This window comes from Palaemon carinicauda, chromosome 43 (genome assembly GCF_036898095.1).
Source record: "Palaemon carinicauda isolate YSFRI2023 chromosome 43, ASM3689809v2, whole genome shotgun sequence".
NCBI lineage: Eukaryota > Metazoa > Arthropoda > Malacostraca > Decapoda > Palaemonidae > Palaemon > Palaemon carinicauda.
The window spans coordinates 93,857-105,003 of NC_090767.1; the positions used below are offsets into that span (position 1 = coordinate 93,857).

Here is an 11,147-nt window from a genome sequence, read left to right on the forward strand (position 1 = left end):
AAGGCTGAGCGATAGCCTTTCACCGCCGAGACTGAAAGGTGCATTTCCTCCCGCAAATAAACAAGAAACTCTGCTATTGCTGGAATAGTGGCATCGAGGGGAGAGATACCCCTCCCACGACACCAACCACAGAAGACTCTCCACTTCACCTGGTATACCCCTGCAAATGACTTTCACAGGTGTCGAGACATCCACTCCGCAACTTGTTGTGAAAAGCCTCCCTCTGTGAGGAGAAGCTGGATAGTCTCCAGGCGTGAAGCCGAAGCGATGCTAGGGCTTTGTGGAAGATATTGCAGTGAGGTTGCTCTAGTAGCTCGTGTTGTGGGGGGAGCTCTCTCGGGAGTTCGGTCAGGAGCTGTAGAAGGTCCGGGAACCACTCTGCATGATGCCATAGCGGAGCTATCAGGGTCATTGACAGATTGACCAATAGTCTGGTCTTGTTGAGCACCCTTCTCATCAGAAAGAATGGTGGGAAGGCGTAGAAGTCGATGTTGTCCGACCGTTGTTGGAAGGCATCTTGCCAAAGTGCCTTGGGATCCGGGACTGGGGAGCAGTATAGCGGTAGCTTGAAATTCAAGGCTGTCGCGAACAGGTCCACTGTCGGGGAACCCCACAAAGTCAGGACTTTGTTGGCTACTAGAGGATCCAGACCACTCGGTACTCACTATCTGCGAAGCTCTGCTCAGACTGTCGGCGAGCACATTCCTCTTGCCTGGAATGAAGCGAGCTGATAGTGGTATCGAGTGGACTTCGGTCCATCTCAGTATCTCTACTGCAAGATGGGTTAGCTGTTGTGAAAAGGTACCTCCCTGCTTGTTGATATAAGCCACTACCGTGGTGTTGTCGCTCATCACCACCACGGGGTGACCCGCCAGGATCTGTTGGAACTGTTGAAGGGCCAGATATACGGCCTTAATTTCTAGCAGGTTTATGTGGAGACACTTTTCTGATTCTGACCATAGGCCTGAGATCCTTTGGTTCGGAGCATGGGCCCCAAAACCTTCTTTTGATGCGTCCGAGAACAGCATCAAATCCGGCGGGAGGACGAGAAGATCCACTCCCTTTCGAAGGTTTCCGTCGGTCAGCCACCACTGCAGGGCCGCCCGTTCCGCAGGTCCCATGGGGACCAGAGTGTCTGGGGAATCGTTGCCTTGATTCCACCGGGACTTGAGCCGCCATTGCAGGGATCTCATCCTGAGGCGGCCGTTTGGAACCAGACGGGCCAAGGAGGATAGGTGACCAAGGAGGCGTAACCAAGATTGGGCTGGACATTCTCCTCGCCTGAGGAAAGGTTCTGCGACCCTCTTCAGCCTTGCTATCCTGTCGTCTGATGGAAAGGCTTAGTGGAGATTGGTGTCTAATATCATGTCTAGATATACCAGTCGTTGAGTTGGAAGCAGAGAAGACTTCTCGAGATTTACCATGATCCCTAGATCTTGGCAAAGTCCCAGAGGCTTGTCTCGGTGTCGAAGAAGGGTCGACCCAGAGTCTGCCAGGATCAGCCAGTCATCCAGATAGCGAAGGAGACGGATGCCGATCCTGTGTGCCCACGAAGATATCGGGGTGAACACTCTGGTGAAGACCTGCGTTGCTGTAGAGAGACCGAAGCACAGCACCTTGAACTGGTAGATCTTGTTGTCTTGGCTGAATCTCAAGTACTTCCTGGAAGACAGATGGATTAGGATCTGGAAGTACGCATCCTTCAGATCCAGTGTGAACATGAAGTCTTGTGGTCTCACTGCAAGTCTGACCGTCTCTGCTGTCTCCATGCTGAACGAAAACTTGTTCAGGGCTGAGAGGTCGATGACGGGTCTCCAGCCTCCAGACGTCTTCTTTACAAGAAAGAGTCGACGGAAGAAGCCTGGGGAGCCGTCCACGACCTCTTGGAGAGCATTCTTCTTGAGCATGGTCTCGACTTCTGCCCGAAGGGCTAGCCCCTTTGCCGATCCCATGGCATAGGAGCTCAACGACACTGGATTCGCTGTCAAGGGAGGTAGAGATGTTATGAACGGGACGTGATATCCTTGGCTGATCATGGAGATCGTCCAGGAATCGGCCCCGAGTTGCTGCCACCTGAACGTGCAAATTTTTAGGCATCCCCCCACTGGTGGACATGCAGGGGGATTGCCAATCCTAACGTTTGCGGCCTCGGCCGCTCCCTCTAAGATTTCTGCCTCCCCTGGAAGACTTTCCGCCCTTCTTGTCCTTGACAGGAAAGGGCTGCTGTTTAGACACCTTTGCCTTTGCTGCCGGAGCTGGTTTTGATGTCCTAGACTGACGAGGCTGTTGTTGTTGAGGTGCTGGAGGCTTGTAGGGTCTGGATGTAAGAGGCCTCTGGAGAAGCGAATCGTGATTCGACTTCCTCCACCTCTCAGCTGTCCGTTCCACATCCTTGGGCTCAAACAGGCTCTTTCCAAAGATGGAAGAGTGTCTGAGCTTGTAGACATCCACGGTTGGGACTTTCGAGTGGAACCTCTCGCTCACCGCATCTCGACGCTTCAAAATCGAGTTTGCCCACATATTCGAGACTTGGTGAGCTAGAAACTCGATGGTGCGGGTGCGCGTGCCCGAGAGGAGGAAAGTCTCCATGGCCTTCCTGGTGCTCTCCTTGGAAAAGTCCTCGGATCGCAACAGGATGACCAAAGATCCTAGCCAGATGTCCAGCCACGAAGTGGCCTGCACGGCACACTTTGCGACTTTCTCCTGGCTCAAGATCTCCGTGGCCGAGAATGTCACCTGCCGGGCGGAGAGTTTCTCGAGAGAAATTCCCCTGGTAAGCTCTTCCACGGAGTGGTGGAGAGGAAGAGCTAAACAAGGATCCCCTATGATCTCGAAGTACCTCCTCTGTTGGATACGAGGAGGTGTGAGGAGTTTGTTCCCGGCAGAGGAACGGCTGGAGGAGGCGAGTTCGGAGAACTGGCCCTCAACCTTGTCTCTGGCACTCTTCAACCCCTGGGACCAGGGCAGAGCTGCACTGGCCTTTGGAGGTTTCTGAGTTCCATAGACTTGGTCCAGGACCGTATCCTTGCCTTCGCGAGGGCCGATCTCCGGGTCCTTGAACCTGTTAAAGCACTCGCAGGAGAGACCGTTGGACTCAGCTGCCCCCTCAAAGATTGTTCGGAGGGGGGAACTGAGCCTTCAGCAACAGCAGCAGGGGTTAGACCCGACCTGTCGGAAGCCTCTGCCACAACAACGTCGACAATATACAGGGGATCTACCTCTGCTATTACCGGCGACTGTTTGACAGCTGCACCCAACCGGATCAGGTCAAACAGGGCTTCCCTGGAGGGCGAGCCCTTAAGCCCCAAGGAAGCCGAAAGCTGTAAAAGGTCATTGTTAGAAAGTGTCATCAACAATATAAATATCCTCCCCTGGAGGACCAGGGGGAGCGGCCTCGCTTTGGGAGGCAACGCCCTCTCCCGAACCCCGAGATTGGTCAACAAAAGAATGGCCTACGCTACCACTCGACGGCCTCTCATGAGAGACTGATCGAGTGGGAGCTTTGGGCCATGGAAGAGGAGTCTTTGAAGCCTTCCTTCCTCAAGGAAGCCCTTGAAGGAGAAAGGCCTCGCTTAGACTTCTTCTTACGCCGCCGGGCAAACCTCTCCCACTGGGAGGTAGACCACTCCCTACACTCACTACATGTTTTCTCCCTATCACACCGTTGACCTCTGCAATACGGACATAAGGTGTGTGGGTCCGTCTCGACCACAGACATGAACGTTCCACAAGGGCGGTCGGGGAGTCCAGGGCACTTCCGTATGATAGAGGAGTAGAGGCCAACTTCAAACACAAACTGTAAGAAAAAGCAAACAAATTAAGGGTGTCAATAATGCGAGGGTGAGAGACACGTCTGATCATCATCCGAGCCAAAAGTGAAGTGAATAAGTGTGGAGGGGGGGAGGGATAGCTGGCTACCCCTCCCCTACCCCCTCACTAACTAGCGAGAGGGTAGTTAACCCTCGTTAAAAATCTAATGGCTCGTCATTTCAGCTACGCCGAAAGTAATACCCTATGCAAATAGCGTGGTTTGTATTTCGGTTACGGAACAAACAGTATTTAAGCTTATAGATGAACTCAAATTGATGTTTGACAAAGATGTGTGAATCTTTTGCCTTACTTAATGATTAGGAATGGATTATGCGTCTTGCCTATTTAGTAGATATTTTTGAGCAGCTGAATCTTCAGATGCAAGGAAGGAATGCAAACATAATAAAATTCATAGATGCCTTGAAAGCTTTAATGAGCAAGATGGAAAAATGGGAAGAGAAAAGTCAATGTAAGAAATGTATCAGCTTTTGATCAAATGTCATCCGTACATGTTGTTGGTGGTGAAGACAAGGTGCAAAGAATGAAACTTCTCAGCATTTGATGACATTAGAAAGTGATTCCAGCTGATATATTACTGAAATCATTGACAATGAACTGGATTTAGTTAGTTATTCCATTTGAATTATCAGTTGAAAAATATTCCTGATGATTGAAAAGATGAATTTCTGGAGTTTTAGTACTGATCAGGAGTAACAGAGAAATCCATTACATAATTCCTACCTAAAAGTGGCAGGAAGAGCTATCCGTGCACTGCTTCCCTTTGTGTAGACATGTCTTTGTGGGACAGGCTTTTCAAGTCCTTTGCAAATCCTGTTTTATTAAACTGATGCCATCCTTTGTTATTGGCATCCCTGGAAAATCCAATAACGAAGGGTCAGACAGGGAAAAATATTGGCTCGTAAGAGAAGACTTCTGCTTCTTGTTTTCTATAGAGGAAGAAGCAGAAGGGAACGATCTATTTTAGCTTTCTTCTTATGACAGCTACTGAATTTCTCCTGTTAAGATTACTTCGACATGCAGGACACAGACAATAGGGATCTACCATAAACCGACTCATGAAGGTACCATAAGAACGACCCTCAGGGGCAGAGCAGGTTCCCATACATACTTGAGAAGCACTCATGATCACAAGAATTGAAAAGGAAAAGCACATTGTGGACACCGGTCAAGCAGAGGTCCGTTTGATGCAGCAACCAAGACTGAAGTGGAGATTGAGCCACCGGCTCCTACACGCCTACCCAGCGCAAGTTGGAGCAGAGGACAACCATACAACGTTGCTAGACCCACAGGATTCCCTTTATTTTGGTTATAGCAAACCAGGAATAGAGTGTAACCCATATAAATGATGAGGGTTTGTATTTGCCTAGGAACAAATGGAGCTTTTAGCAAAATAATTTCAAAGAGCTTCTATTACTGTACATGGTAAAAAAAATTCTGTACAAGCAGGTTTTAATCAACTTAACTGATGGCCATATCGTCAACAATTATGCTGCAAAAACACTTGCACTTTTGAGTAAAGAAAAGAGATTCTAAACCAGAGAAGATTTTGGTTCCATCTGCATGAAACACATTATGTGGCATTTTAATTCTGGATTTTCAGGAACATACCTATAATCTTTAGAGAATGCAAGTATGTGCAGATAAAATGTTATACCTAACTTGAGAAGGAAATCAGAGCTTGAGAAGTGTACAGTTACAGAAATAAGACCCAGTGATACTCACATGCTGATACTGGCAAGAGTCCAGACAGGAGATGGTGTGACGTTCGGTTCACAATTGAGAAGTAGTTCTAGGAGGTTAGACTAGACCAAGCTTCTATGTGACCCGAGGCCATCGGCAGCAGCTTCCATGTCGTGTCATGGCTTGTTTCCTCTCTGCTCTTGATAAACATCGAATTGGTTCCCTGGAGAATAAAAATAAGAATCAAAACATAATGTAATAAGGATAATCTGGTTAGATTGGATTAGAGAATTGGGGCTTGGGAAGCCTTCAAGCAGACGTGTAACATGTGGGAAAACCCCATAGTTGCAGTATGAAGGACAAGCAGAGAGGTTGGAGAGCCAGATACAAGAAAGGAAGAGGGAATGAAGGTACTGTATAGCAGAAGGTTAAAAAGGATGCCTACAGTGAACCACTTGTAGTGTGGTGGTGGCACTATTCTTCTCAGGATGATATACTGTATACAACATTGAAAAAAAAAGGACAAAAACATATTTTATGATGTGGAAAACTGAAAAGACACAGGGAAGACAGGAATAGGAAAGGAAACCAGTTGATCGGAATCCACCAACAGTTGTCCAAAAAACAACGTAATGTTTGAAGGCAAATGTTTGAAGGCAAATGTTTGAAAGTGAGGTTTGAACAAAGTTTGAAAGCGAAATTTGAACATACAGTTTGAAAGCGAAGTTTGAACGTAATGTTTAAAAGCAAGGTTTGAATGTAAAGTTTGAAAACGACCTGAGAACATAAAGTTTGAAATGGAGGTTTGAATGTAGTGTTTGAAAGCAAGATTAGAACAAAGTTTGAAAGCGAGGTTTGAATGTAAAGTTTGAAAGTGAGGTTTGAATGTAGTGCTTGAAGGCAAGGTTAGAAAGTTATGTTTGAAAGCAAGATTTGAACATACAATTTGAAAGTGAAGTTTGAACCTAAGTTTGAAAGCGAGGTTTGAACCTAATGTTTGAGAGCAAGGTTTGAACATGTTAGCAAGCAGGGTTTGAACATAATGTTAGTAAGCGAGGTTTGAACATAAAGTTTGCAAGCGAGGTTTGAACGTAAAACTTGAGCGAGATTTGAACCTAATGTTTGAAAGTGAGATTTGAATGTAAAGTTTGGAAAAGACGTCTGAACGTAAAGTTCGAAAGCGAGGTTTGAACATAAAGTTTGAAAGCAAGGTATAAACGTAATGATTGAAAGCGAAATTTGAACATAATGTTTGAAAGCAAAATTTAAACATACAGTTTGAATATAATTTGAACGCGAGGTTTGAACATGTTTGAAAGCAAGGTTAGAACGTAAAGTTTGAAAGTGATGTTTGAACGCGGTGCTCAAAAGTAAGGTTAGACCAATCTTTCAAAGTGAGGATTGAATGTAAAGTCTGAAAGCGAGGTTTGAACGTAATGTTTGAGAACGAGGTTTGAACGCGAAATTTGAGCATTCAGTTTGAAAACGAGGATTGACCGTAATTTTTGAGAGCAAGGTTTGAACCTAATGTTTGAGAGTGAGATTTGAACGTAGTGTTTGAGAGCAAGGTTTGAAAGTAGTATTTGATAGAGAGGTTTGAACGTAGTGTTTGAGAGCGAGGTTTGAACTTAGTATTTGAAAAGGAGGTTTGAACGTATTGTTTGATAGCAAGGATTGAACGTAGTGTTTGAGCGCGAGGTTTGAACCTGTTTGATAGCGATGTTTGAACGTAGAGTTTGAACGTAGTGTTTGAGAGTGTGGTTTAAACTTAGTGTTTGAAAGCAAGGTTTGAACGTAGTGTTGAGAGCGAGGTTTGAACGTAGTGTTTGATAGCGAGGTTTGAACATAATGTTTGAGAGCGAGGTTTGAACGTAGTGTTTAAAAGCGAGGTTTGAACGTAGTTTGAGGGGGAGGTTTGAACCTAATGTTTGAGAGTGAGGTTTGAACGTAGTGTTTGAGAGCAAGGTTTGAACGTAGTGTTTGAGCGAGGTTTGAACGTAGTTTGAGGGGGAGGTTTGAACCTAATGTTTGAAAGCAAGGTTTGAACGTAGTGTTTGAGAGAGGTTTGAACGTAGTGCTTGAGAGCAAGGTTTGAACGTAGTGTTTGAGAGCGAGGTTTGAACGTAGTGTTTATAAGCGAGGTTTGAACGTAGTTTGAGGGGGAGGTTTGAACCTAATGTTTGAGAGCGAGGTTTGAACGTAGTGTTTGAGAGCAAGGTTTGAACATAGTGTTTAAAAGCGAGGTTTGAACATAGTTTGAGGGGGAGGTTTGAACCTAATGTTTGAAAGCGAGGTTTGAACGTAGTGTTTGAGAGCGGTTTGAACGTAGTGTTTGAGAGCAAGGTTTGAACATAGTGTTTGAGAGTGAGGTTTGAACATAGTGTTTGAGAGCGAGGTTTGAACGTAGTGTTTAAAAGCGAGGTTTGAACATAGCGTTTGAGAGCGAGGTTTGAACCTAATGTTTGAGAGAGATAGATTTGAACCTATGTTTGATAGCGAGGTTTGAACGTAGTGTTTGAGTGAGGTTTGAACCTAGTGTTTGAAAGCGAGGTTTGAACGTAGTGTTTGAGAGCGAGGTTTGAACGTAGTGTTTGAGAGCGAGGTTTGTACTTAGTGTTTGAAAAAGAGGTCTAAACGTAATGTCTGAGCTAAGTTTGAACGTAACATTTGAGCAAGGTTTGAACGTTATGTTTGAGAGCAAGGTTTGAATGTAATATTTGAAGGTACGGTCTGAAAGTAAAGTTTGAAGATAAGGTTTGAACAAAATTTGAAAGTGAAGTTTGAACGTTGAAATTGAAAGCGAGGTCTGAACGTAAAGTTTGAAAGCAAAGCTTGAACGTAATGTTTTAAACCAAAGTTTGAGCATACAGTTTGAAAGCAAAATTTGAACATAGTTTGAAAGCAAGGTTTGAATGTAGTTTGAAAGTGAGGTTTGACCGTAAAGTTTGAAAGTGAGGTTTGAATGTGAAGTTTGAAAATCAAGTTTGGATATGAAATTTGGAAGTGAAGCTTAAAAGTGAGGTTTGAACATGGTGTGAAAATGAAGTTTGAAATGCATCACATTTAAGAAAGGGTAAGGGAAAGGGAATGGTTAAGGGAAAGGATAAGGGAAAGGGTAAGGGAATGGTTAAGGGAAAGGGAATGGTTAAAGGAAAGGGTAAGGGTAAGGGTAAGGGAAAGGGAAAGGGAAAGGTTAGGGAAAGGGTAAGGGAAAGGAAAAGGGTAAGGGAAAGGAAAAGGAAAAGGGTAAGGGAAAGGAAAAGGAAAAGGAAAAGGGAAAGGGTAAGGAAAAGGAAAAGGAAAAGGGAAAGGGTAAGGGAAAGGAAAAGGAAAAGGGAAAGGGTAAGGGAAAGGGTAAGGGAAAGGGAAAGGGAAAGGGTAAGGGAATGGTTAAAGAAAAGGGTAAGGGTAAGGGTAAGGGTAAGGGTAAGGGTAAGGGAAAGGTACATTCTGGAAATTTTGGAAATTTTTGTAAAGTTACAACTTCATGAAACAAAGTACTCGCCTATTTGAGAGTACAGTTCAGTATAACAAGGGTACTCGAGTATTATATTTATTTCCGGATAATTCCTCCCATTTCATCGTATTTTCCCCCTATTGAATAACTGTATAGAATATTAATTGCATTGTTCGCTGAACTTTTCATCTCATTTAACAAAGATCAGTAAAGGCCCTTATGCTTGCGTCCGAACAATGACAGTTGGACAGTGAGAGCCTCCTGGTGGTGGTGACTAGTGATGGCAGCACGAGTGATTGGTGTACGAGTAACGAGAAAATAGTCGTACGTGCAAAAAGATTTCTTTTTTTTTGTGTACTAGAAAAAATAAAAAAGGAAGAAAATTGGGTGCAGAGATAAGAAAATTTGGGAAGTCTTGTAACAGTAATACTGGTGGGAGTTGGGAAGCGAATAGGAACTAGATTTCACATATTATACGAGAATGGGTCCAAAGACATTTAATAATCTCATCTCGAAACTGGATATTTCTGCTGAAGCCCCATTACAGGAAACCTTCCTTTTCCTGTTAACAAGATGCAACTATGCACCACTTCAATACAATAAAAGGATTTCCGGTGTTGGCCATTATCGGCGGATACATTAAGGTATATCTCACTAATTATTCATTAGCACCAAAAATAAATGTCTTTTCGTTTAAATGTGGGAGTTTTCCTATTAAAAAGGTATTTCTTTTATTAGGAAATGTTGTTCTGACCGGAACTATAATCTTGTCTATACAGAATTGGAGATAAAACGTAACTTCATAATTGAGGCAACGATTTTATCAAACTCATCATCTCCCCAATCTTTATCCTCCAGGTACAAGACTCGTTGCTTTGGTAAAAATTCCCAAAATTTGATAAAAACTTTACAGATCTTTGTTCGCTGCTTCTACGCTTCTGACGTCATCTTAAAGTTCATTGTGTGGACGGAGCCTCAGAGTTCTGTATTTATCTCTTAACTACAAAATTTTCTAGTCAACAGAAGACACAGCCTACGATGTATTCTGTTTTGAAATGCTGTACCTGACACAGGTGGGGGAGGGGAGGTTATGACCTAAGTCAGGTTAGGAGGAGGTACCTTAGGCCAGGACACATCCTATTGATGTCATTGCAAATAAAACAACGGCAAAGGCAGTTGGATAAAGCATACAATAAGATTGCGTATAGAATGCAAAGATCCTTGAATAATGCATACAGGGCAGAATTCATGGAGTACTGTCAATGGTGCAAAACCTCAAAATTTATATTTTCCTTCAGGGCGAATTTCCTTGAGAAACAAATTGTTTTTCCTTTTGTTTGCAATTAATTTCAAGTTTATTTAAATCATCAATAATGAGGATTTTCCTGTTTTCCTTCCAACTAAACCACCGGTTCCCACCACGTGTCAGTTGGGAAGGGACAATAGCAGAACGGTTCATTTGCAGACATTTAATGAAGGAAAAGTTTTTGTCCTATTAGAAATTTTGTCCTGTATTAAACTAAACCTATAATTCTACCAGAATAGACCACATTTTGACCTTTATACAACATGAGGACTAAAAGAAGCCTGGATTATGAACGACTTTACTGAAGTAGGCACAGAATGAAGCACACCAGAGCTCTCCTAAGTGGGTTCACATTCAACATTCTTATTCTACATTTTACAGATAATTTCTGAATATGCCACCTCTAATTGTAGATTAACTTAACAATAAAGTTACATAACTTAGTTTAAAACACTAATACTTACAGAAAAATTGCTGAAAACGCACAAAAATATATAAAACTTGTGGACTGAGGAAAACATTCTGTACAGTAAGTATTACCATCAGCCATGTTGTTAATGAATGGAAATCCCTAAACAAATGAAATAGATATCAAAATTCCCTAAAATAAGAGCCAATTTCCCCCTAGCATTCTTCATCACGGTCTAAACTAGGTGTTACATATATTTTATATTTATAATGTGCTATTTAATTTCCCTCAGGAGTTTTTGCAACCATAAACAATGCAATTTTGCTTAAATCTTCGTAATAATTTCCAAAACTTGTCCTCGAAATCCCCAGATTTTCCTTATTTGGAGACAATTTCCCCAGAAGCAGGCACAAGACCTTGCACTTTGCACAAGACCTTGACCTATATGCCAAAAAGCCTAAATA

The 11,147-nt window shown here is 43.5% G+C and overlaps 1 long non-coding RNA gene across 1 annotated transcript in view; it reads right to left on the reverse strand.

Moving 5' to 3' along the window:
• LOC137633594 (uncharacterized) overlaps positions 1-10,819 on the reverse strand; it is a 31,410-nt gene extending 20,591 nt beyond the window's left edge. The window contains exons 1-2 of the long non-coding RNA XR_011042294.1: positions 10,739-10,819; positions 5,554-5,734 (exon numbers count right to left, since the gene is read on the reverse strand). This is a non-coding gene — a long non-coding RNA (uncharacterized lncRNA). The remainder of the gene's footprint in view (positions 1-5,553; positions 5,735-10,738) is intronic.
• Between the last annotated feature and the right edge of the window lie 328 nt (positions 10,820-11,147).